The following is a 23,156-nucleotide window of genomic DNA, read 5'->3' on the forward strand; positions in this document are numbered from 1 at the left end:
CTCCTTTTAAAACGTGTCTGGATGCAGTGGTACAGAGAAATAACAATAAATGACTATATTTTTCCCTTTATCATGATGATATAAGGAACAGTGCCTAGGAATCATTTTCTTACACATGCCTGGAAATTTTGTCTAAAGCACCGTAATAAAAACTAGCTAGTCTGTCACTGGAAATTACAGCCTATACATAGTTTCTCATATGTTGGGTGGGCCACATTAGGATTATTCCAAGCTCTTCATTGAAGAGACTAGGTGACCTAGACATGCAAGCTATGGTTGGAGAGGATTTCAGATCTATCTTTCTCAGGGGTCAATGAAAGAAATCTCTTTTCATTTACATAAATGAGACACAAAATAATCTACTTAGCTCATGCTTTAACTACACATCTATATAATATCATCTGTTGCTACATAGTAGGACAGAGAATGAAGCCATGTAAAATCTCAGAAAGTTATACTGAATGAATGTTTTCTAAAAAAAAAAAAATGGTGTAACTTTTCCCTATATCTATGCATCACACATGCACAAGTGGATTTTCTAAATAACACTTTGATTTGAAATTATATGAGTTTGCATGTAACTTAGAAGTCATGCTTTTGAACTTAATTTCTTGAATAGTTTATATGTTCATCATTTTGTCCAACAAGTATTTATCCATCAAACTATGTGCTAGAATTGTGCTAGACACTCAAGATACAAAGATGCAATAACCATTCACTGATTTTTTAAAAAGTTCAAGTCTTGTAAAGGTTTTTAACAATGAAATTTGAACTCCAAATTCAGATGCACAGCATTTAAATAGTCTATAAAAATAATGAAGTAGTTAATAATTATGTTTTAAGTGGACCCTGAGAAGCAATCTGTATATTCAATGATATGTTAGGCTTCTAGTGCAATCCTTATAAAACCTCAGGAGTTCAAAAGTATTTTTCATTATTGCAATAAATTCATGTTTTATTTCTCCTTTCTCCATTGCCAGTGACAGATTTAAAAATCAAGCCATATTTTACATAATGCCTCTGTTCAGAATGTAAACTGTTACTCAAAGTGTGACTTAGATGTATGTGACACTCAGCTAACATGTATTGAAACACTTTCTTATAAAAAATTAAAATAACTGCTAACAAACCCACATACTAGGATCTGGATGTTGTCTGGGTCAGTTGGTGATACCAAAATCAGATTGACTTATTTTTAACTATAAATTGAATCAGTTATTATACTGTGGACCATTCCTTATCATGGAGCTACAACCACAGAGGTAAGAAGATTTTTAAATTTAGCTTATTTTGCAGTGGCCTCCTTTTGTGAATTAGGCCAAGTAAGTCAATTACTGAATCTTTCTAGAGATGAGAATGTTGACTTACTTCATAGGAGAACTGCGAGAGAAATATAGGCACTGTTTAAATGTTTGATATCCTAATATTTCTGAATGTCATAGCTGGCATCATCTGATGACTGGAGAAGGTTAGTTAACCTCCTGTATTACATACTGTGTGATTGCCTCTGCACTTGATAAGAGGTGCACGTGGAACATACGACAATCCTTCATAGATGTGTTTTCTATACATTCATATAAAAAGGCAAGTAATCATCTTATATATTGTATACAATAAATTAGCAGTTTCAGAAAAAAATAGATCCACAGGCTCAATATTTCTCTTTACATGGCTTTTTCTTCTATTATCTCAGCCTATTATTGCATTTAGTAGAGTTTTCCTTACAGAACATCTCTGTGTCTTTTTTTTTACATTCAATAATTTATGTAGGAGATCACATAGTATAAAGCTTAATATCATAACAGAAAACCCTGCTTTCTTAGTTATCTAAATCTTAAATATCTTTAGTTCTGTAGTTAATAAAAACAATCATGTGCAATAAACACTGAACTCCAAGGTGGTCATTTCATCTATACCGATGACTCTCTTTTACAACAGTTGTTTTTTTCAGTTATCATTTGCTTTTATGGTAGCTGGTTTACAGTGTTTCAGGTGTTACAGCAAAGTGATTCAAATAGTTATATATATATATATGTTCTTTTTTCATATTCTTTTCCATTATAGGTTATTACAAGATACTGAATACAGTTCTCCATGCTATACAGTAGATCCTTATTGCTTGTCTATTTTATATATAGCAGCGTGTATCTGTTATTCCCACATTTCCAGTTTATCCCTACTCCCCTTTCCCATTTGGTAACCACACGTTTGTTTTTGTTTTTGTTTTTGTATTGCAATTTTTAAATATTTGTCTGTTAAACTTGTTACTTTACAGATGAAATTATTTTCAGTAGTTTGTGTCCTTAAAGACATCTACCTTCAAATTTATTAGAATATTATGAGGGAGATAACAGTGGGTTTTATCTTGTTATGATTTTAAAAAGAAAAGCACTGTGTGGTAGCAATAAATGAAAGTTCTTGCCCCCATCTACAGTCAGCGAGTCATGCATCTGTCAGTGGGTGACAACTACACTCTGCAGTGAATCTGTTAATTGCTAATCTCAAAGGCATTGAATAATGACATGTAAACTTAAAAACGTTCAAGTTTTGGTTTTGGAATGTCACCAAAATTGTTTTTGTATTTAAAATAATTCAATAAAAATTAACTATCTTATAATTATTTTCTCTCTTTCTATTTAACTTCTCCTGAAGCATCACAATTATTTCCATTTTATTTGAAATACATCTCTACAGGTTTTTCTGCCAAATTCTGTTTTCCTAGTTTCTGATCTGTGTCATAATTGGTAATAGTGAAATGTGAGGTTAGCTGTTAGATCACAGATTTTTACTTCAATTTTTTGTCCGTTATTCATTAGTTACTGATGATGTAAATATATGCATTGTTAGCACTTTCTAAAGTTTTACTTGGAAGTTAGTAATTTTGTCAAATAAAACCATAAATTTCATAATATAATAGTTGCCATTGTGCTGCCAAAGCACGTGGTTGTTAAAACACATAGTTCATTTGTTGCTAAGAGGAAGACACTCTTTATCACAATCTTTAAAGTGATGTCATTAAGAACTTTTGTTATATTGTTCTATGACATTCATGATTGTAGACATGATCCATTTTATGATAAGGCAGACATAGACCTATGAGGCAGTAATTATGAAGCAATTGATCTCAAAGTGTTTCTTTTTATTGAAGTACAGTTGATTTACAATATTGTATTAGTTTCAGGTGTACAACAAAGTGATTGTTGTTTTTTTCAGACTATATTCCCTTACAGGTTCTTATAAGATATTGAACATAATTCCCTATGCCATATAGTAAATTCTGGTTGCTTATCTGTTTTATGTATAGTAGTGTGTATCTGTTAACCCCAGACTCCTAATTTTTCCTCTCTCCTCCTCCACTTTGGTAACCATAAGTTTGTTTTTGTGTCTTTGAGTCTGTTTCTGTTTTGTTGTATAGATTTATTTATATTATTTTTAGATTCCACATATAAGGGATATCATACACTGCCTTTCTGTGTCTGACTTACTTCACTCAGTATAATATTCCCTAGGTCCATCCATGTTGCTTGCACATGGCAATATTTTATTCTTTTTTATAGCTGAATAATATTCCATTGTGTGTGTGTATGTGTGTGTGTGTGTGTGTGTAATCCAATTGTCTGTTCATGGGCACTCAGGTTGTTTCCATGTCTCAGCTATTATAAATAGTGATGCCATGAACACTGGGGTGCATGTGCCTTTTCAAATAGTAGTTTTCATTTTATTCTGGATATATACCCAGGAGTGGGATTGCTGGATCATATGGTAGTTCTATGTTTAAATTTTGAGGAACTATTTTCCCTGGTGGCTGTACCAGTTTTACATTCCCACCAACGGTGTGGGAGGGTTCCCTTTTCTCCACTCACTCTTTGGCATTTATTTGTAGACTTTTTAATGATGGCCATTCTGACTGGTATGAGATGATACCTCATTGTGGTTTTGATTTGCATTTCTCTAATAATTAGTGATAGTGACCATCTTTTCATGTGCCTGTTGGCCATCTGGATGTCTTCTTTAGAGAAATGTCTGCTTAGGTCTTCTGCCCATTTTTTGATTGGGTTTTTGTTGTTGTTGTTATTAAGTTGTGTGAGCTGTTTGTGTATTTTGGAAATTAAGCTCTTGTTGGTCACATCTCTTGCAAATATTTTCTCCCATTCTGTAAGTTGTCTTTTTGTTTTGTTGATAGTTTCCTTTGCTGTGCAAAAACTTTTAAGTTTCATTAGGGCCCTTCTTTTTTTTTATTTTACTGACCTCAGAATTTTTATGTCTCAGTCTGTAAGGAGTGGCTATTCTGAATATACCTAGAATTCCAAAATCCTGGAGCTTCCTGCCTCATATAGCTATCTTAGAAAGCTATAAGAAAGATAATTATTATATTATAACATTTTATTTATTATATTATATCATTTTAATTTTTATGATTGTTATTTTCATTTTTATGAAATTTTTATATTACATCATTTTAATTTTTATGATTGTATGCCGTCTATGGTAGTATGTTAAGTATAAGTATACTTTAAGAAATATATAATCGCTCATTGCTGAGTCTCTGGAGCATGGTAGGTGATGAGTATAATTGTTGAATGAATGAATAAATAAATAAATAAATCTGTGGTTGGAAGAGAAACATTTCCTCATTTAAAAGAATATGGATTCAGATCCTTGAGATTGTTATAAAAGAGCAATGAGCACAAGCCCTCCTCAGTTATAACTTTAAATGTGCTTCTCATGGAAACAATATCATATGTACTAATTATATATTATATGTGTGGATAGCCTTTTGTGAAACTTATGACCTAGGAACCCAACTTCTTTTCATAAATGCATTTTATTTTGGGATATGAAATTTCCAAGATTTGGATACATTAGTTACAAGTGATATGGGAGTGCTACCTTTTCATAAGCTAAACTGCCTAAACCCATGTTATCCAAATCAGTTGATAATAAGTTGCCATATAATGAATATATGCCCTTAAAATTAAATATTGAGACACTACTTGACAGTTCTCTACCTTGCTGCGTCTCTATATGACACACTGGCTATTCTGGCTCTAATTAATAATTGAAGTTACATGAACTTGAAGTTCAAATAACTGTGCACAGTTTACCTCAGCAGCCAGACCAAGTCCATTCTGGGAAGCATCATTCATTCCTTCTTTCTCATACACAAAACCCAACAAGCATCTCCTAGAATTACAGAGTAGCTATGCTGCTCATCAACCAGTGATGTGAAAATTAAATTCAAAGCCCTCCCTAAATCAAAACTCATAAACTACCCTCTATTATCATTATTCTTTCATTAAAAGGGAGAATTCTAATACTAAAACAATAAGAAACATATGATCCCAAAATAAAGAATAATCCATTAAATTGAATGTATTGGGTTTTATGAAATACCTACTACTTGTTTCTTATTTCTTTAAGAATTAGTGAAAACTTTGTTATGGTCCATTGGCTAATATTTGGAAATGATGTAAACTTTGTATCTTCATTTACAAACTGGAACACTTAACTTCTTGTGCAGGGTTTTTTTTAAAACTCAGCTGTGTTCCCTCTGACTTGAATGTAAATTCAAGGTCCACATGTGACCAAATAAACAAATTAAAGTGTAAGTGTTTTTCTAAAAAACCTTTACATCGCGGTGTTGTTTACCATTATTTCTAACTCAGTGTATACACCCAGACCCCAGTTGGGAATTTAATCAGAAACTGTGCTAAGTTTACAATTCATCTTTGAAGAGTATCCCAGATACTGTTCAGAGTTGATTCTAAGCAAAAAAGTTGCTTTTCTGTAGAATAAAGCAATCTGAACACAATACAATTACACAGGACTAATACAAGGATGCCTAGAGCAAAGCTGGGCCTGACTGAATATTTTTAACCTTAAGATTCCCATCTAAAGTTTAATCATACTCCTTAGGCTTCAGCAAAATAGAATCTAAGTGAAACTTTAATCTGAAAGCTTAATGGACTGTAATCTCTCCTTTGATCTCAGAGGACTGATGGTAGTTTTCATGCCCGATGCAGTCTCTCTTTGGTTTCCCAAATCTCTAACATGCTCAGAAACACTTCCACCCACAGATACACAGATACACACAACCTAGTAATAGATACAGAAAAACACTTAGAAGATGCCCAGGATTAAATATGTCAGTGTGCTAGAAGTCCTAATAAAAAGTCACATGCTAGAATCCTGTGGATGCGTTTTCTGGAATTAACCCAATATTTGAACTTGTTCTTATCCCTAGACACTTGACTTAATTTCTGGTTCTGGATTTTAATTTTTCTCCTGGATTATGATTTCTGAACTTTTCTTACTATTTTAGGGCTTCCTTCATTTATTCAACAAATATCATCTATTGTAAATCTACTTTGTACTAGTACTGTGTAAATTACAAATGGAGAAATGAGAAACAAACTCCATGCTGCTCATAGTTTAATGGAGGAAGCACGCTGTAAACATTAATTCATAAGCATTAGCATACTTACTGTGTGCCAGTGACTGTATATGGTATTACAGAATCAAATATGGATTTCTTATCTCCATTTTCAGGAGGTTTAAAATCTAGATTTCAATACATTTGTTTGCTCCATTCCCACTTCTGATCACAGTAGAATCTGCCACTCCTGGGTCTCGGTGTCTTTCAGATTGTGGTATATTGTCACAGCCAGCACGAGTGAAGAAGGAAGCAATTTGCGTAAACGAGGGATGTTCCCATTGGTTTTATTTCATCTTTTCATGTTTAACCTCATTAAACGTAACGACAGTGTTCATTATTCAAAGTGGACTATATCCTGATTAAGGGGAGAATCTTTTTTCTAAGGCCAGTGTCTGAGGTTAGCAATTACTCTATTGCTTGTCCTAATGTGTCTCAGTGTATCATGGAAAAAATGGAGACTCGGTTCATAGTGATACCCGTGTAAGGACCGAAGCATGCTACATCCTGAAAATTCATTCCTCACTTACTGCTCTTCCTCCTGCCTGTGTGCCAGGAGGAAAGACCATATCATCTTGTCTTTTTCTACTTCATTTCCGCATATGATGAAGGCATTGAGGTCTTTGTAAGTTTATACAGGTCCACTATCTGATTCCTCAAGTTTCCTGGATAATTTTGTGAGTGCATTTCTTTAAAATTTTATTTGTAGAAATTCTTTCTGTTTTAGCATATCTTTAGCCAAACAAAACTTCAGCCAACATCATGGGCTGCTTTCACTTCACAGCAGTATATGTATAACCATTCAAGAACTGAAATATCATTTTGACTTTCATTTTTGTAAAAAGAAAGGGTTACATAAACCAGCAGATAAGAGATTTTGAATGATTGTGCATTCTATGTAAATGTCATAGGCAAAAATGTAAAGAAGATATTTTTAAAAACTTAAAGAGCAATTTAGATCTCTGCTAAAATGATAGTTCACTCACAGAAAAAAAAACTGAATGAGATTTAAGTATCATGAAGGAACATCACATTAATTTGATTTTTAATGTATTTAATAGGATGGTATACATTTAGATTGAGGGAACAAGAACAAATTCTTTTTAATCCAACTCAATTTTTTCTCTGTACTTTCAAACCTGAAACCTGGGCACCACCTGAGCCTCATACAAAGACAAGGTATAATTTTGGCCATTTTATTTAGCTTTCTAGAATGTCAGCCAGAAGCAATCTCAGATAGGAAATTTAGGATCTATAATGTGTTCAAAATCCTGAAGTTAAAAAAAATAATGTAGCTAATTGTAGTAAGAGTTGTTCCTCGTAAAAACTGAGTTAAGAGTCTTAAGAAATGGGCTTGGGATGTGGGAGAAAGTATTTAGGTCAGATGATAGAAGAATAGGCTGTATCATGAAAGGAAGGTTTTCTGTCTGTTTCTTTAGTGCAGATGGTTTTGGTGAATTTCTACTTGGGAGATTTGAAAAGAAGAATCAATTCAACAAATATGTACTGAGAACCCAAGTATTTTGCTGAAGGATCCAAAATATGAATATACATAGTGTTCTTTTTCTCAAGGAACTTTCTGTTTAGTTTGAGAAACAGGCACACTATAAATATCTATAATTCAGTGTACTACATGCATCTACATTTATTGGACATTTTTATGGAAATCTGGTGAGAAGTTAGACTCACCCAGGAAAGGTCATGTGTGTGGTAAGAGGTTAAAAGCAAGGACTCTGAATTGATGTTGCCAGAATCCTAGATCCATAATTCATTAACTTTACTAGTTTTTCCATCTAAATAATAATAAACTCATCGTCGGACTGTGGGGAGTATAAACTGTATTAAAATATGTAAAGTATTTAGGAAAGATCTAGGCACATTTTTAGTTCTAAATAAATTTTAAACAATTATTATTATATATTATTTAAAATACATATCCCTGGGTCCCTTGACTCTGTACGTTGTGTGTACTATGCAAGAATTGGCATTTTTAATAAACCAACAGAGGTGGTAGTGATGCTGTTGATGATTAAACCAGTGTTTGGAGATCTCTGTTTATAGGTCATTCAAACTGAGCCAAAGAATAAAAGAAGGTAGGAAGCTTAGAATATTTTCAGTTAAAACAGGAAAAATGAAGAGATATTGTATAAGTAAATAGTTGAGAAGGAAATAAAAAGAAAAAAGAAAAATTGAAGAGGTTTTACATATAGAAATAATAAGCTAAGGCATATATATTTAAGTAAGCATGATCCGCATTAAATTGAATGAAAATTCTGTGCACACAGATACTTACCTAGGAAAACCTGGCATGCATATATATATATATAAATGTGTGTGTATGAGACTCACTCAGTACATCTCTTGCTGAATGTTGAGTTCTGTCAGCTTTAAGGTGTTTTCTCTGAGAAAAAAATTAGTTAAGATGGTTTAAATAGAAAAAAAATTACCTCAGTCATCATTCAGTTTTCATTTAGATGTACATTTTCAAAACCAGGTTGCATAAATCAAATTCAATTATTTAATGTCAATATAAGTTTTTGTAGTTTATATTTCATGGTTACTATTTCTAATTAGACAGAATTTTATATTTTATTATAAATACCAAGACTCTTCTTTTAATGTCTTTTCTCTAACAATGGTAGCCCAGATTTTTTTAAATGCTTAAATATATGTATGTATGAGTGTTTATCTAGTATTAATCTATAAAAGTCAGAAGAATCAATCTCTCAAAATAATCTGTAGTCACTGTAGACATCATTTTTCAGTTATATAGAAAACATTAAACTTTTTATGATAAATTAGTGAAAATGCCTCTGAAGTTAGGTGCTGTCAGTGGGTGTACTTACGCAAGCAGCTGGCAGGTTGTCAACATAAACAGTTTATTTTTTCAGAGCCCCTTTGCGGCAAACTTCTATGACTAGGACAAGTATATATTTTAGTCATTTATTAGCTCTACCTCATTATGAATGGAATGTCAATATGGGAACGTATCAGAATTATAAGCATATGTATCTTCTCTTGAATGTAAGTGTATACTTTACCACTGAATATGAGAAAAACATAAACTATCAAATTGAGGGCATATCAGTTGCTCTCTAAATATCACTGCAGAAATGAACTGTATCAGCAGTAAGACTATATGAAACCATAAAATAAATAATAGAGAAAGATCATCAAGAAAGTATTTGTCTTAATGATGCTACAAGGTGATCAGCTCTAAAATATGGCTCTAAATTTTTCTGAAAATTAATAAATTAAAAGTACACTGAGATTTCCAATTAAAGCAAGAAATTTAATTATGAGTATCGAGATCTATAAAGCTTTTCTCTTTGCTTTTTAAAAACTTTCCACTGTGTATTTGCTGTGTGACATTTTGGAATAATTGCATTTCTAGAATTTTTCTTTTGCTATGGTGTACTTTTTAATGAGGAATGTAATTCGGTATGATCAAAAATTATTGAGACTGCTTATCAGATATATATTAAGGAAACTTTTCCATTTAGTCTTGTAACTTACCTCGCTCATTTGTGCCAAGTGAACTGGAGTCGTTATGGCTGTTATACTTCTTTTTCGGGGGTAAGTGAAAGATACTCTGTGTCCAGTGTTTGAACTTTACAGTTAGCCCAACTAATTAGATCTTGTCAAGATAGAAATTTCAGATACCATTATAAAACTTTAACATCCTATTTTATGTGAAAAGAAACTGGTTAGAGCAAACGTCAACATCACCTGAAATAAATTGTGCTTTTATTTATGTGACTCACTAAAGTTTTTAAATGTTATGTTTTGACCATTAAATACAATTTTACAATCTTCTAAGGCCTCCATGGGCTTGCCAACTGTCACTTATCTGCGATAATTAGGAACAGAGATACACAGATAAATGAAATTCACAGTGATTCAGGAAGCCCCCTATGTCGCTCGATTGAATTCTCTTCCCTATAAAACCTTTCCTGGAGCTGCCAAGTCTTAACAACATTTGACAGAATTGAGTTTAACCTTTTCTTTCTTTCCTTGCTATTCTTCTGGTGGGAGTTATTATTGAGAGGAAAAAAAAAAATAGTGGCCAGAGCAATAGGCTGGCAACATTTCAGGGCTGACATGCCAAATGTTCTTTGACTAAATTGCTTCTGGAAGAAGAAGGGAGAAATAACTCACTCAAAAGTTCTTTCTGTTCCATTGCTGTAGATCCCAGCACACCACTGAGTAAAACAGTGACAGTCAATCACGTGGCTTTTAGTATTTTCTTTCACTCATTCATTCATTCTTTTGTTCATTTTTTTCTTTCATTCTTTTGTTCATTTTTTTCTTTCATTCTTACATACAGATAATCAATATATACTGAGTTTGTACACTTTTCCAGGCATAATCCTAAACATTGGAAATACACACACAATTGAAACCAGGTTTCTTTGTCATAGAATGAATCCATTGGTATGTAAACTGATATGTAAACTGACAACGGAGTATAAATTAGATATTATGAAAAATGTGTCACAAGGTAGTAGTCAGAATTGAAGCCATCATCATATGGTAGCCCAGTAAGTACCTACTCTTAAGTTATCAGTCAACACTATGACTGGAATTTCCCAAAATATGTTCTATGGAATGTTCAGCAGAATGCTCCTATGTGCTGTGAATAAGAGTTCTCTGGCAATACAAACATGGAAAATAGTATAATATATAGAACTAAATAGGATAATTCACTACATAGCTTTACTATACATATGTGTTTACCATATAAATTTACACAGAGTCTTCAAAGCTTTCAATATTCATATCTTTAAAAGAGATACACTAGGAAGAGCTTCATAGTTGTCTTGCTAAAGAACACTTGTTTTCCATGAAATATTTAGTGCGATTCTAGTTGCATAGGAAGTACTTTGAGTGCCATTACTTTAATAACTTTTTAAGCTTTAATTCAAAGTTAAGGAAAAACAGAAATAAAGTACAGGGTAAAATTTAGGAGATAAAAATGAAGCTGTGCTTTTGGAAAGAATGTCAAAGACTGAATTCCATTACTTCATTCATTAGATTGCCTACAAAGGCCTAGTTTTCCGTGAACTCTTTGTCTTACTTTAAGAGGAATCATGGTGTGGTGAATTAAAATATGAGCTTTGAAGTCAGATATATCTGAATTCCAATTTTTGTTGATGTTGTTCATTAATTGTGTAACAGCTTCTCCTGGTCTTCCATTGCTGTCTTTCTCAGTTTTCTCCTCTCCTTTTCTCTCCTGTGTGTGTGTGTGTGTGTGTGTGTGTGTGTGTGTGTGTACATGTATATATTAAGTTCTGTACATCACCTGTGCAGGTTTGTGTATTCATTCCCCTCTACAAGACCAGAGACAACAGCACGAAGATCTCTCATATTGCCCTTTTATGGCCACATTCAGATCTCTCCTGCTTCCCCATCTCCCTGTCTCCAACCTTTGGCAACCACTAAGTTTTACCCCACTTCTAAAATTTTGTCATTTTACAAATATTATATAAATGGACTAATGCAATATTTAACATTTTGAGAATGATTTTTCTCCCTCAACATAATTTCTTGGGGTTGATTAGAATTGTTGCTTGTATCTTTGCAGCATGTTGCTTTGCACTGCTGAGTACTGTTCCCTGGTACATTTGTACCAGTTTGTTTAATCATTCACCCCTTGAAGGTCGTCTGGGCTGATTTTAGTTTCAAGGCTATTAAAAATAAAACTGCTGTGAATATGCATATATAGATATTTGTGTGAACATCAGTTTTCACATAACCTGGGATTCATGTCAAAGAGTAAAGTTGCTGCATTGTATAGTAATTGCATGTTGAGTTTTGTAAGAAACAGCCAATTTTCCCCAAGTACTGTACCATTTTGCATTTCCACCAACAATATATGAGCAATTCAGTTTCTCCACATACTCATCAGCATTTGGTGTAGTCACTATAAAAAAATGAAATAATCTCAGATGGGTATGTAGTGATATCTCATTGTGGTTTTCATTTGAATTTCCCTAGTGACTAATGACATTCAGTATCTTTTCACGTGTTTACTTGACATCTGTATGTCCTTTTCAGTGGTATATCTGTTCATGTCTTTTGCCCATTTCCAAATTGAATTATTCATCTTTTACTGGTGAATTTTGACTCATCTTCATTTTTGAAAGTTAGTTTTGCTAGACATAGAATCCTCAGTTGACATTTTTTCTTTCAGCATTTTGAAAGAAATGGCCTGCATTGCTTTTGCTGAGGAGTCAGCTAATTATTAATTCTTGTTCTTTTCTGCTTGATGAGTGCTTTTCCTTTTACTGCTTTCAAAAAAAAATTTTGGTGTCTTGGCATTCAGCAGTGCTACTGTGATGTGTCTAGGCCTAGATTATGGTGTGTACACTAATTGGATTCAGTGGGCATTTCAGATTTGTACATCAATGCTTTTCATCAAATTTGGGAAATTTTTCGTATTTACTCAAATATTGTGCCTATCATTTTTTCTCTTTTCTTCTCCTTTTGAATTCTTATTACACATATGTGGATATGCTTTATTTAGTTCTAGAGGTCTCTTAGGCTCTGTCCACTTTTTATTTCATCTTTCTCTGAATTCTTCAGATTGGATCCCTTTCGTTGATCTAGTCTCATGCATTTAGTATATATTTCCCGTTTATTTATACTTTTATCACTATTTGATTCTATGGATGCAATAAAACATAATTTATAGTAGTTTTATTTATTTTTAAACTATAGGTAAATGTTTGACTGTATTTGAAATTTGTATTTTCCCCTCATCTTTAAGTATTTGGAATTTTTATGTAAATGAAGTAATGTTAACTCTTGTATAATGATGTATATTATGAATATAACATATTTTATATGTTCCTGTTGATGGTCATGGAAGTGGTTTCTAATATTTGGCCATTATAATGTTGGAGGTATCATCTTGGCATATGTATTCCTAGTCACAAGTGAAAATTCTGCTTTATAAAATTCTTAAATTTACCGTGCATTACAAAATAGCTCCCTAAGTTTGATACCAATATATTCTCATAGTAGGAACATGGAAGAGTCCCTGTTTCCTATAGCCTTCCTAAAACTCAATTCTGTATCTGCATACATCTTCCTAATAAACACACATTCAAACATACAAATTATTGTAATGTGTTCATTATAACCAGCCAAAAGTAGAATGAGGAAATATTATCAGAGAGCCTGAGATGTCCAGGACCCCACTGAGCAATCGTTTCTAAGGACTGTTAGTTATTAACTGTTGGTTGTATAGCAAACAGAACAATAAATGGAAGTCAGTGACACTTATACTTACTTATTTGTACTTATGGATGTATCCTTTATCATATCCAGAGTCCTATTTGCTCATCTCCAAATAGATATGGAAGTATCAAATATTATCAAAGATTCTTTAGACTAAAAAATTCTACATTTCTATAATATAACTAAACTTACCTGTTATCTGTGTTTGCTTTATTTATGTTTTCCATTAGTAGAACATATTGGTGAAATGGATTGTGTTGATAAGCAGAGAAAAGGGCAGTTAATAACTTGTTTTAATTTTAAGATTAAAATCACACTGCAAAATTAATTTCACCATTCCCTCTTGTGGTTACTAACCTAAGGAAAAAAAGCCCTCAGAATAATTAAGGAACAACATAGGAAGATAAGGAAAAAATACAGGCAGAAGATCCAAGTAGGAAGAACAAATGTAAGAGTTCTCTTCCCTACTGCTGTAACTCCACTAATGCTAAAGATTTTATATTTGCCTAGAATTCATAGCATTCTTAGAAAAATCCATTTTCACAGTAATTCTCAAATAAAAATTCATCAATAAAATGCAATAAAATATTTGGATTGAGTTGATAGAAAATTTCTATAAATATTACTCAATCTCTATCTTCAGATAGCATGCCCTGTTATAAAATTCTACAGTTTCATAACAAAAATTCATAGGTCAGAATTGAATTTGCATTAAACTAATGATCAACAACATATGAAAATGAACACCAAAAAATCAGAATTGTCATTTTAAAACTATCACTAAACATTTGAAATTTTCATATCAAGTTTTGGGAAAGACATGTACTTTTACTTAAGGAGCTATTTTTTGCTGAGAGCAGTTAGAAAACACTCAACAAATGCAGAAGGAGGAATCTGCAATGGATCCATGGCTGTTCCTTCCTTTTCTTTGACCTCAAAGTGAGGAGCACTGTGGTTCTGAAGAATAAATCTCTTCCCTGTGGAAGCTCCAGCTCCTGCCGGGACGACACAGTAACTGTGGAAAGCCTCCATTTCTGCAGTGTCATTGGTATGGTTGTGGCAAATGGGTGCAATGGACTTCAGTCTATATTATGGCAACATAATCACTTAAACGTGAATAAGCTCAAAGCCCTAATGTAGCTGTTTCCCAACAAAAAAATGAGATGGAGATTTATGTTGAATAGCCACTGATTACAAGAATATGATTAACGTGAGCTATGGAATTGGTTTCTGGGTGCTGTTGTGAAGGCCTACACCAGAAGCGTAGTATCTACTGCAAATGAGGGTAGCATGATGACCACAGATCACAAACAATATTATATTTCCTGGTCTGTTTTATAGGCTGGATAAATAATCCAGAGTTGCAAATGGTTGCCTGCATTGTTTTTCTTTGTAGAATAGTAAGGTTATAACTGTATCTATTTTGCTGAAACATTAAGCACACCAGAGGTTAATCTACTTTATTTTCATTAAATTGAATCCCAAGTGAAATAGTTTTTTTCCCTCATTTACTGAAACTTCGTATTGCTTTGAAAAGAAAGCTTCCCCACAGAATTTATACTTATTTATGAGAAGACAGTATTTATATTAAAGAGAGTAGTAATGTTACTCTAAAATTTTAAGTGTTACTCAGAACATGTACATTGAAATAACGCTAATAGGACCATCTCTAACATCTCATGATTGTCATGAGGGAATTCTTCATTGTTGTGTGTGTGTTCATGCACATCTGTGTGTGTTTCTACTGTGAAATCCTGAAACAGCAGAAACATATGACTCCTTAGATCTTAAATGTGTACTCCTTCTTAAGCAAAGTAACTGAGATCACAGTTATCTCTTTAGAAACATAAAAACTCACAGAATATGTAAACTTTTGTAATAATACACAAAAGATTATTTATGTTACCACAGTTTAAAAGTTGTTGGACTATTTCTTGGTATAAAACAATAGAAAATATACAGCTATTACAACTTAAGTATGGAGATGTCCTATTTACTGTAAAGTGGAACTAAAATAGATCAGTGGTTTATAAATCTATTTTTAGCTGCTTTTAAAAGTATAACTTGTGGCACAAAATCACTGACAAACTAGATATAATGTACCATACTTAATGGGACAGCTTTTTGATAAAACACTAATGAGATCATTTAAGATTTTAATTCAATTTATTAACTTAATTTCAAGCATACCAACTCGCTTAGCTCATTCTACCTTTTAAAATTATTATTGACCAGTTGATACATTTGAATTTGTTGTCCTAAGTAAATTTTTCAAGAAAAAAAGCTGATTAAAAAACTTGAACTGTTCATGACATAATTCATCCTTTTATATAATATAAAATTGTTTACCTTCTTAAAAGTGGAATAACAACAAATATATAAGTAATCATGATATATACATTTTTGTTTTTGAATTATTTTACATTATTTTACTAAGAGATATCTTTGTTTAAATCATAAACTTCTCAGTGCATATTTTATCTAATGTGATGCTTTTGATTTTTCCAATCTCTAAGTCATTTCTCATGCATCTGGCTAACTTTTTGAGAATAAATGAAGATTATTTTCCATTGTAGGTTATTGCAAGTTATTGAACATACAATGGAAAAGAATCTGAAAAGGTATATATATGTAAATATATGCATATATGTGTAACTGAGTCACTTTGCTATACACCTGAAACTAACACAACATTGTAAATTAACTATACTTCAATTTAAAAAATTTAAAAAGAAAAAACAATTTAAGGAAACACTGAAAAAAAAAGAATAAATGGAGAAAGAATCGTTGCTTTTTTTTTCCACTTTTAAAAATAAACATTAAAGAGAAAAAAACAACTATGAATTGTTTTTCCAGGTTAAAAAGAAATCTCCTCTTTGCCATTCATATTTAGTGTTGTAGACAGATGCTCAATTGTCTAAATTTCCCTGTGAAAATATTTATATAAACTTGAAAGTTTTAATCTCTATCTTTCTCAAGTGATTTTATTTGTTTCACAAATTGGATTTGAGCCCATAAATGTTTGTACTGTTCCATGAGGAATAAAGTAATTGACTTCAGCTTTATTTCACACATAGAAAATTGAGTCATTTCTAGCAATATTGCTACATTGGAGTCATGAATTTTAAAGATGTTTTAAACAACCCAGATATCTATTTGATGCCATCTTTTTTCCCCTAACATTATTGAGGAAATGTAACAGAATTATGATTCCAATGATTTTTGCTGAAAGTTGATATATTTTGTCATATTTATTTTACTAAAGAACTATAGCTATTAGAGAGATTGAACTTCTCACACAGAAACTGATGCTACATATTTTTCCCCCTTTAAACTATTTTGTCCTTGTGGTTGTGCATAAAAACTGAGATACTTCAGTTGCTCAATGGACTTGTGTGGACCTGATCCAAAAGACAGTAAACTGATCAGGGAAAGATGAGTGCTAGAATTCTGCAACAAAACTGCACACTTTTATGTTTTGACACAAAACATAAATACCTAGTTTATTAGGTAAAGAAAAATTTTCTCTTTTGTTGGTTAAAATGAACTTATATGCTACTATATTTTATGCTTTAGAATTTTAACCCTTCAATAGGAGAAAACATTAATATCAGGGGGTTCTGATCTGAAACATTAATTTGGCATAAATTATTGCATCAGTTTCTCTGGGTCTCAGTTTGCTCATCTGCAAGATGATGTGGTTGTGCTCTGTATGATTATGGCATGCATGTAGTGTGAAATGAGAAAATTAATCTTCTCAAATGTCAGTTGACTAGCTGTAGCTCAGAGCAATTCTTTACTGTATTATAGCTTTGAGGTTTTCACACATTCCAGGATTACCTTTGAATTATAACAAAAGGTCTTTCAAAGCATTATGACCCAAGCTAAAGTTTGGTCCTCTATTTGACTCTCACTGTTCAAGCATTTGGGCAGCCACTGGACAGGCAGGCAGACCAGGGACTCATATTTCTGTCCAGCATGCATTGGTCTTAATAATACAGTGTTTCTTCCTAATGAGGCATGGCTTCTAGTGGACAGTAGCACATCAAAGGTAGTAAGAACAAACAGACAAAAAAGTCGATCCCAACAATTGTAGGATTCCTCACCTTTTTGCCATTAATCATGTTCCTAAATCACTTATTCTCTGAGGATTTTCTGACCCATTTTCTCTCAGGGGAAATGCCCTGGTTTGAGTGTATTCAGTAACAGCAGAGTTCTGCATGCACACACAGACAAATGAGCTCAATTGTACATCCAACAGGGAGGAAAAACATAATGATTTTATGTAAGCATATCAAGTCTTATAAAATGTGGAGAAGAATATTAGTAACTGTTTATTATGCACCTGGGGAAACAAGAAAGTAAGCAGTTCATTTAGGTTGTTACTTCAGTATATTTGACCTAATTTTAATCAGTATAGCAAAACTGACAGAAAAAAAAGCATGAAATAATGAAACAAAATAATCTGATATTAAAAAATACATTATTATAAAAAACTAGGCTGTAATAGAAAAACAAAAGATCTTTGGTGGGTTTAAATTTCTGATTTTTTATATTGTGTTCCATCTGATTTTTGCAAAAGCAAAATCAGAAATTCTAGACTTAGGTAAACATATTATGTGTTGCTCACTGGTTAAAATGGGTAAAGTGCCTGACTTCCAGATTTGAGCACATAGTCAAATTATTTCCTAGGAACTTTCTACAATAGTGGAGAGGTACTACTCTTTGAAAAATGACAGTTAATTAGTAATTTGAGATGAGGATATCTTCAGTAAAGTTAGCAAACTTACTATGTATACACATAGAAAATTAAAAAATAAATGATATATAGCAATATTTTGAATAAAATGAGAAGCCTAGAATTAATTTTTTTAGAGCATTTCAAAATGCATTATACAAAATATTGTGATAGTAAAGTGTAATGGACAATTACCTCTATATTCAAGGAAGCATTTATGTAGTAAACAAGGTCTTCTTATGAAGTTACGCTTTGGACACTTCAAAGTAAAGCTGAAGGCAATTGATTCCTAGCTATATTTTAACATCATTCTGCCAAAGAAAGTCATTAAGACGGTCCTAATATTGTTTGACTGAAATAGGAAAGGAGTGTTGCCACTAACTGCTATGCTGTATCCTGGGCTTTTAATCTGTATAGAATTGTGAAGAAGGCTAGTGAGTGAAAAATAAAAGCTGAATATGTTAAAACATATTATGCTAAAAATTATATACCTAAAACCAAGCTGTAAGTTTTAATTGGGAAATGTAAAGCTAATGGAAAATAGTTCTAAAGTTTATATGCAAAACTAAACTAAAAATAATTATATGATTGGAAAAGAAAATGTCTTAAAATAAATGCCTAGAGCTTTTTACTGAAGAGTAATTTTCAAAAATATGAATTCATAAACTTTCCGTTCAGTTGAATTTATAAAATTTAGACAATTTACAGAGAACAAAATTTACTTTTGTTTAAACAAAAATAAAAGGCAAATCAAATAATCACTTATTTACCATGTTTGAATTATTTTAAATTTCATGTTAACAGATATCTGGACTAAGGAGGGAAATATATAAGCTTGATATTAGTTAATTCATTATAAAATGTTTACTGAGTGCCCTACTGTGTGTCCTGTGGTGTCAGACTCAGATATAGAAGAGAAAAAGACAGTGGTGTCTTTACCTTCATTATCTGTGTTTTGGAGTGTTAAGACATATATAGAGAAAGAGAGAGAGAAAGAGGGAAGTAAGAAAGAGTGAATTAATTATTCATGGTTAGATCATATCTGAAAAAAAAAAAACCATGAATTTAGTTTTGACAGAGTGACATAGCAATCAACGCAGTGAATCAAGGAGTCCTACCCACAGATCCACACATCACTGACAGCATCACGCTAATAAGAAGGCAGAGGTACACACAGGCAGAGGGGATGTTCATGTGGTCAGGGTGGTATTTTGTGAGCTTGGGAAAATCCGGTTTTTTGGCTGGTCTTCAGTTTTCTCATTTCTAAAATGAGTAGTAGAACCAGGTCTTTTAAGTTCCCTTCTCGTGTTTTGTATTGCACATGAGATGGCTGGGGTGGAGAGAGAGCCCCAGTTCTTACTCTAGATCAGGTAACCAGTGTGCCAGGGGTTAAATCTCAGCTTATACATCTATATACTGTAAGAACTGGGACTAATTCTAGGGCTTCAGGCTGATAATCTTTCCTCTGTACAAGACCAGTTGAGTATTTCTACCCAGGCCTCTACTAGAAAGTTCCTTCCCTCTGTACTTTAGCCTCAGTAGTTCAATCTCTGTGTAGAAACATACACAGACACACAGTAGTGAAAAAAGAACTAGATAATAGGCACCCCCATAACTTGAAAGGTCAAAGTCAACTTTGTTCACTTGAAGATTCCTTATGTGTATTGAGGGACATGATATAAGGGGAGATTTTACTCTAAGCTGTGTGCCCTGAATCAGTGTTTTCAAGTTGTGAAGGCAAATGAAGTGCCGTATAGGGTAGGGGATTGGAAATGAGATCAATACTAACAAGGTAAGAGACAATAGGAGCTTGGGACAAGGAACCTAATAGTGCAGTGAGAGGCAGGCTGGGAGAAAATAGTTCGTAATGGCTTGAGTTAGGACAAGTTGGTAACTCCATGGCACATACGTGGATATGAAAACAAGTCTTTTTTCTTTTCCACTTGCAAAGCCTGGCCAGGCATGGGATTAGAATGCAGTTGACTTGGAGTTTTCAGTGCCCAGTAGGAAAAGGAGCAAGACCAAGTATTTGGGAGAGAAATCAAATCAGTCCAAGCTGAGTGGGTATCCAATTCTTTCATATTTGCATATCAAGGCAAAGAAATAGGAATAATGAGGAATCAAAACTAGAAAAAAGCCTAGACTCAGACGGTGGCTCTTGAGGAAGAGCTGGACCTAAGAACAGAGCTACACCCATCATACTGCATTCAGTGGCCACATTTCCAGAACGCCCAGGCACCACACTTGCAGTAATCAAAGGATCAGCTAATACTTTTATCAAACCACAGGATCATAGGAAATCCAACAAAGCTGAACTGAAAATATTGTGGTTTCTGTCTGCACCCTTCATTAAATGACTATAATCTTGACATTTGCACAAGTACCTAGGAGTATACCTGCTATGATCTTAAGTTTTTGATGAGTATTAGTTTCTCTTTATTCCCTTGTTTCTTCTTCGTAGGTAAGAAATTTGCTGAGGACAGCAAGATGTTTCCCTTGCTCCTTTGTATTAACAGGGAAGAAAAAGTTGGAAGAATTCAAAGTTTCATTTCAGCTAGTCAGTGTAAAATAAATGAAATATTTTTGTTTGTTTCTTAGCATATTTGTCTAAATAGGAGCAGATACTTATGAAAACTATGTATATATTGCCTATTCGATTTTCTGAATGGCTTATGGCCATAATTATTTAAATTAAGGTCTTTCTGTTCATTCATTAGAAGTAGAAAATGTGAGTCTTCATTTATATTTTGGACACTTGAAAAAAGAGAAATAAATAAAATCCCACCACGATAGATTCTAACATCAAAGAAAATTACAGTTTTTCTTTTCTTAATTGAGAATATTCAGAGAAGTAAGATGCTTATGCACAGACTTTGAAATTATCACCCGAAGCAGTAACTATTAAGTTGTCTTGTCAAGTGCTGCTTGGCTTGCATTTTTAATAATATCTGTGATACCTTGGACTTTGTACAAAGACTGTGATTTGCCTGCCTTATAATCTTGGAAGATGCTGCTATTTCCAATTTCTTTTACTTGTCCAATTCCTTTGACTTGCTAGCAGGGTCCTGTTGGAATATCTATTGGAATATATGATGCAGAAATAGGTCTTCTATAAATGATTTAAGGCCAAAGATTTGAAATATGTTTGTGTTTTGTATTGGAAGACTATTATAAAATAAGAGAATCTAAATCAGAGCTAACATAGCATTTTGGTTTTTGTTTTTCAGAGAAGAGCTTTTTTTTAATGCTCTTTTCCATTTTACTAACTTAAAGAAAATACATTTAATTAATCTTATTGCAGTAAGTTGATCATTTTTGTTGTTTTCATTTGTTTTTTTGCATGAAATATTGATCATGACATTCATTAACCATTTATAATAAAGAGATTGATACCTGAATGGCTTTAGGAAGAAACTGTAAGTCGTTTAGTGAGAGAGTGCTGACATTGAAAGCTGATTTAAAAAATCAGAGACTAAGTACAGTTTATATACATTTTTTGAGAGAGCAAAAGTGAGATTAAATGAGTGAACTAAGGCTTTACATAACACCCTAATGTGGGAGTTGTTAGGGAAGATAAAATCTTGATGTCTCTCTCTTGTGATTTTAAGGGGCTCAGCAGTTTTCCTTCATTGGCATCTTTTACTTTTGTCTGTCTGATGGCAGCTGGAATTTTGAGAGGGGCCATCTGAGATGTACGATTTATGTGCATCCCTCCTGCCTCCATATTTTTCACATCTTTGTCAGTTGAACAGAATCAAGAAATAATGCTCCATTTAATTTCATGTCTAAAGAAATGAGGTTCTGTGAAGTTTATTGTCTTTGATAGTTAATGTTTGAAATCACATTCTGGATTTATTGAAAGTCAGTATGTGTGGTTTCATTGCTATATGTGTTTCAGGACAATTTTTAAAGATTTAAAACAAAATTTTACATAGTTTTGTACATACAGATTCTAGACAGGTTTAAAAAAAAGTCCTAAGTTATAATAACATCTTTATGAAGAATAAAAATCTGGTTTTACATTGTTTAGAAAGTGGTTATGGGACACTGACATTCTCAAAACTGTAGTATTTTACTCGGAAAAAGGGAAGTTTAGATCTATTCTTTGGCTGAAAAATACTTTAGAAGCTATATAAATCATACTAATTTTTCTACACCCCATATATATTCAGACCTTCTATGGTCATTGTGCATAAAATAATGCATTAGTAACGAAGAATGGATACATTCCCAGGATATGTAACAAAAATCAATTAATATTTGAAGTGACAAGCCTCTCTATATTGCTCATCTATAATTTTTATCTTTATTTTCTTTCTGTCTCTAGATTCATGGATAAAAATACTTTGTTATCCAATTTATAAAAATACTTTGTTATCCCATCTAAATAGATTGGTTCAATGGAATAAACATCTATTATTAGTTTTAAACTAATGTGTTTTCTTCCACATTTTATTACATTGATGTGTTATTTATGATATGGCAGAATTAAATAAATGTGGATTCGCATGTTACAATTTTCTCCTTTCTTTTCAACATTTACTATTTTTTTCTCAGTATCTTCTAAAAAATGCACTTCCTTTTTTCTCTCAAACTTTATCCACCCTGTTAGTTTACATACTTAAATTTATTCCAAATATACATACTTTCTTTCACTGCTCCTTGTTAACTACATTGGCATTCAATTTTCTTTTATTTTTACTCTGAGATACATGATTTTTTCTGGAGAATATCATTCATATA

General features: G+C 32.6%; 1 protein-coding gene across 9 annotated transcripts in view; it reads left to right on the forward strand.

The window, feature by feature from the left end:
• EPHA5 (EPH receptor A5) overlaps positions 1-23,156 on the forward strand; it is a 313,192-nt gene that overhangs the window by 39,672 nt on the left and 250,364 nt on the right. The gene's annotated exons all lie outside the window — the stretch shown is intronic.

This window comes from Camelus ferus, chromosome 2, assembly GCF_009834535.1.
Source record: "Camelus ferus isolate YT-003-E chromosome 2, BCGSAC_Cfer_1.0, whole genome shotgun sequence".
In the NCBI taxonomy this organism is placed as follows: Eukaryota; Metazoa; Chordata; class Mammalia; order Artiodactyla; family Camelidae; genus Camelus; species Camelus ferus.